Source organism: Pecten maximus, chromosome 10 (assembly GCF_902652985.1).
Source record: "Pecten maximus chromosome 10, xPecMax1.1, whole genome shotgun sequence".
Taxonomy (NCBI): Eukaryota; Metazoa; Mollusca; class Bivalvia; order Pectinida; family Pectinidae; genus Pecten; species Pecten maximus.
Window position 1 is genome coordinate 23,811,699 of NC_047024.1, and position 6,000 is coordinate 23,817,698.

Consider the following 6,000-nt stretch of genomic DNA (forward strand, 5'->3'; position numbering starts at 1 on the left):
TGAAAACTGACATCGACATCGATTAATTCTCGTCTATTCAATATATTTTATATCATAGTGCCAAAACACACCACACACAAAAACGGAGTGTACTCTAAATGAACCGCGAGAATACTCTCCGGTTTTTATGTTTTAGCTCAAATACATATAGTATATTCAAATCAATCCTTTAAATTGAATCTAATGTACGCAATCCCTGTCAAAATCTACATTGATTGATGGACTCAATTATCTTAGGAAGTATTATTCCACTGCATCAGCCGATCAAAAGCGACGTTACAAACAGCAGCAACGTCATAATCTGCAAAACCAATGCAAATGCTTGCAACAAGCAAATTCTGATTATTTATTGATAACATTAATATTCAGCGTGTTGTTTCAGCACATAGGAAATCGCAACCTCATTCATTACACGGACATAAAACCAATATATAGATAATTAGAGAAGATAACATAATCGTTTGTTTTTGTTCTCTGACTAATGTGCATACAGTTAATAGTTTGCATTTCACGACATATATGGGCACTATGGTGGCGCGTAATAATTGTACCCGCTGCCCCCATTGCATGATCGTAAGAGGCGACTAAATTTGGGATCTTATCTTTTCTCTTCTTTCTGAACAACTTTCTTCTTCCAAATGTCTCCCTTGACAATGCCTCACTCATGGCCTTTAGTTGAGCGTTCGCCGCTGTGAGGAAGGCATTGGGTTCTGTCCCCTAGCCGAGACAAACCAGAGTCTTTAAAAATGATAGTTGCTACTCCTGCTTAGCGCTCAGCATATTAGGAGTGGGACGACTGCTTCGCCCGTTGTCAGTATAATGTGACCGGGTAGGGTGTGCTGCTGGGGGTCTTCAGCAGTATGCTTCAGTGAGGTAGCACTATAAATCGGCAAAAAGTTCCGGCCTATCACAAGGAGACTTAACACGATCATACCGCAGCCTCCCAAAACACACATACGCACTCGCCACACGCATGATTGTCGCACGCACGGGAGGCCGTCCTTAAATGACCTTAGCTGTTCATAGGACGTTAAACAAAATAAACCAAACCAAACAATGGTGGCATATTTCTGCCATCGATTTGACGACTTACGATTTTAAATTTCGCCATATTTCCGAGATGTCAATATCATAAACAAATATGTCCACATAATTCGAAAAAATATTATTAGCTTAATTGCTGATATAATAACGCCGTGATAATTATCTAGGAAGTCGGAAACTCGGCTTTAGATCTCACGAGACGGTGGCACATTTCTGCCATCGACTTCCTAGATGATTTTCACGACAATATTATCTCGGTAAGTAAACTATTAAGTCGACATATTTTTTCGGTTTATGTCGGCATATTTTTTATGGTTTCGACATATTCTCAGAAATATGTCGATGGCACAAATATGCCACCATAAGGTACAGAGAAAACACAACAGAACATTTTGATATATTTGATGAATGTGTGCTACTCTCAAGAAGTATGTTAATTTTATTGGAGAACGGCAACAATAAAATCACCATAAAAGATTTAAAAACAAAAAACGCGAAAAGTGAAACAGGTCTTTAACGACAGACGGCAGTTATTACATTGACGGCCTTGTACAACCAGAAGGAAATCGATCAATTAGACAAATCTCGACTCTATGTGCAGGAAGTATACCTATCTCCGGTCCTGGCCGAGATACTTTGGCTCTAAATGCTGCTTTCCAGTCATAATGATTGACGTCATCGGAAGAATGGTATAGGAAACGGTGTAATTATGAACCAGACACGATTACCATTCTTCAAATTACGGACTCTCATGAGACATAATCTGAGAACAAAATGACCCAAGATAATGGCGGAAGAGAGAGAAAAGTGACATTCCCGTCTGGTTTCACAATTATTATAATATTATAGTTGACATGCGCTTCTGATATTTAATTTCTGTCCATATCTGACGCTCATGACATGATGAACTCGATTTTTTAAAACAAAAAATTTATATAGAAATTGAAGTCAGGCCAGTGGAAGTAATTTTCATATCAAACGCACCTGGAAATGAATCTCCCCACTGAAAAAAAGGTATTTGAATTTGATAAACATTTTCCGTATTTGGTAAGGGAACAACTAACCAATTGAAAAAAAAAATTGAAACATCCCCTGTGTATAGAAAGTTGAGCCAGGTATAAAATGTCTGACAGCCACTGATTGACAAGTATGTTTAGAAGTAATAAAATAGATGTGTAGCCTGATAGGTAACTATCAATAAGAAAGGTTGATATAGATTTCGTAAGCCCGATTGATTTTTTTTTTTTTTTCAAAAGTTCAGGTCATAATAGATAACAGGTAAACATTTAAGATTTTTGAGTATTTTTTACTGCGAAATTCACCGATTTTCAAAATGGCTACTATTGGAAAAAAATGAGCTGAATGACACATTTTGTTCGATTACTTGTTATAAGAGACCCTAAACTTTTGTTATGAACCATAATTGCCATATTGAATTCAAGAATTTTAATGGTATTTTCCTAAACGTTAAGTAAAGGAGAATGTCCGGAAACTGTCGAAAACCATTATTTCAAAGAATAGACAGCTTGAGGACCTTCTCCTACTTAAAACATAACCCCTGTGTTGCATTTAGTGCACGTACCGTTGATATAATTTGAAAGCTAACAATACTTTTATTTAGGAATGGAAATGTTCTTTGCTTGCCTGATAAACAGTTCATGCATTCAACCTTGAATAATATTGGACTGCTACAGGTAATGCTGTGAGCAATGTGTGTTTAATCAACCATGAATATTATTTTGGACAAGTAAAGGTAAGAAATGTAACAAGCTATAGATAGTTATTGCATGAGCATTTCATGCAATGTCGTTTTATACATCAGAATTCAGACTGTAATTCTCATATGGCCATTTCTGAGGTGAACACTGAAGAGGCAACATGTCTGATTCTGATACAATTTTTATAACGCACTCGACTGTCGTGGAGCGATTAAGTAAAGGTTCTGATACTGATACTATCCTTAATGATGTATTCGACATGCAGGGAAAAAACCGCTAAAAATTTTGAACTGAAAAACAGTCTTTTGTCGGAAATCGTCTGCTGATGATGAAAACCTTATTTGTTCAGTGCTCAATGGATATTGAGAGAATGGAAACTAGAGTCCGAATTCCCTTGAAAGCTCAAGATCTTCAGTTAAAATTCTGTACATGCTTACAAACGCACCAGTGACCAACAGCAGTCTGACATGAGTGACATCCTTAGTGGAAACAACGCTAACAGTGTTAAAATTCCCAGAAAGGAAAGTGAAAATAGAGGGAGCACAGAAATTAATATCAAATCTGCAGGTATCAAAATCAACGTGTAATATTGAAAATGGCTCATGTGACACTATATCGAAATTCTGGTGCATTAAACAGTTTGTGATACTTTATCGAAATTCTGTAGGATTACGTATACAGCTTGTACAAGGGATAATGTATCGAAATTCTGTCGGATTATATATGTACATTTTCTGATACTATATCGAAATTCTGTCGGATCATATACAGTTTCTGATTGGATTACAGTATCAATGGATTAATAAAGATGAAGAGTACATTTTTGTTATTTGCATCATTTTTCCATCTGTCCAAAAAACTGTCCGTTATTTTTATGGAAATAATGGACAGTTTGTCCTAATAATGGACTGATAACAATCCATTATTAGATATAATGGTCTATACGAACAATGGATGATATCATAGATATGTTTTAACACTAAAGTCTATGGAAAAACAATTGATTGGTTGGTCCCTTGTTTGTTTATAACTATTATCAATAGTTAATGTGAAAGGTGTTCCTTGCCGAAGCAAACGACAATTTTTGATGAATTGACAAAGAGAAAACAGTTATGGAATAGACGGTCTAGGGAGGTACCTTAAAAAAAGTGTTCAAAATCGCTGGAATATCATCAATAAAAAAATTGATAGGCACTCAGCCTTTACTTATATCGTACCTGGTACAGGTGTTACTGTAGGCGCACAACGTACTCGGCTCTGTACCTGGACTATTACCTTTATTTAGTGTCTCGATAACGGCTTAATACAATACAGCTAAATTTCCTGTAAGAAATTAAAGTAAATAAAACATGTGAGAGTCGTTATTACCTTGCGAATAATGTTGGTTGTACGACTTTTTAATTCTCATCTAGCCAGATCATGATAAAAAATCTGAGGGACAAGCACATACTTCTTGCATAAAAATGTTGGGTATTTTGTGTTGATGGTCATATACCACTTACGTCAATACGATGAACCCAGGTCAGGGGTTAGAGGTCAAAATATGACTCTTAAAACAGAGAAACTCCAGCACAAGATACTATACAATATAAACAACTTACACACTAATAGTGAGAGTAAGATTGATATATTTTAAACATGTCAATACCAATTATGTAGGTGAATATCCATTTTAGGAGACATACTGTTATATCCCAAATCCCATTATCGTAAGGGAGTTTTCTCCCTTGAGCACGATCTCGAAAGTATTTGATTAAGGTCGCGGTTATATCAATGTCTCTCAAAATGAAAAATGTTTTTGTCAAGACGACTCTAGACGCATTAACCATTTTAACACCATATAAGCTAAGAGCAATATAGAACAAAGTAGAGAAATGTTAGACATTAACGTTTTATCGCACAATATACCTTACTCTACCTACAATAAGCAATGATATTTTAGTATTTATTGGAAACATTAGAGAGAAATAGTTGATTTAAGTATGTATGGCAGTACTCAGCTGTGTTATAAAAGACATGTGTCTGAAAATAGTCTCCTTAAGTTATCGCAGCTTAAGAAGACACAAGCTGTTTGTTTTTAGGGTTGAACATCCTTACTACATACAGGGTCATTTATAGACGACTGTCAAGGAGACAAACACTCATAACAAAGTATATACAGAAAGACAGTGCAAACGGTTTTGTATTCTTGTTTTGGGGTGAAAGTCTTTTCAACGCTCTTTTACGTGTATTTTGACGGCATGAATATTCATGATACCGGAGTGAAAAAAACAAATAAAATAAAAGAACATAAAAACAAAAAACAAAAATAAAGGAAAAACGATTCATCGATGTACTTTGCAGCAATCTTTGTAGTTGAAATTAAATTGATGATTTTGTGATTTGGCCACGAACTACTTTTTTACCAGGAACGGTCATTTGTAGTCGTGTAGTCACAAGAACAGGTCTCATTGACAGCGCGCAAAATTTGAATTTAGAATGCAATGATACTGCTGCAGGTTGGATATGAAAAATAACCCCAAATTTAAAACGGAAATATCAGCATTTAATTGGTTTTTTTTGCAAGTTATGGTCCTATTTTTATCACAGGAATGCAGGTAAATTAACCTTGCGTTATGACTAATTTTACTGCAAATTTGCGAGAATTATAACACCATAACTTTCCTAACAAGGCAGTTTGAGGCTTGGTATAACAATCTCTGGAGACGGAAGGGAAATGTCGATATCGTAAAAAGGGAGGCAAACCTGTATGGGAGAAAATGTAATATCGAACATTGAATGAAATGTGTCTACCTAAGTCAACGTAAATACTTGGTAACTGGTGCAATATAGGGTTAACCTATCAAAACAACATTACCCACATAATTAACAATGGACACAATTGAATTACATTATGGTTGAACAACAATTATTTAATCAGTAGCCCGGTAGAGCATGAATACCTCAATAAGTTGACAGATAACGCTTGTTGATACGTGCTCTTCCACCTCCCCAACTCTTCACCAAATTTCCTATTATTGTAAATTTACATGTATTGCATTTTGTAGCCTATCTCTGTATACCTTTTCTGTACAGGTGTTGAGATAATAAATGAATTTTGAATTTGACCACCTCCCCAACTGTTACGGAAAGAAGGGGTCACCGACACTTGCAACGACACCTTTATATGAGGACATAGCTGGACCGCCTCCAAGCCTGTCAGTTTGACTCGTTGACAATTCAGATGTTGTTTTCGTTT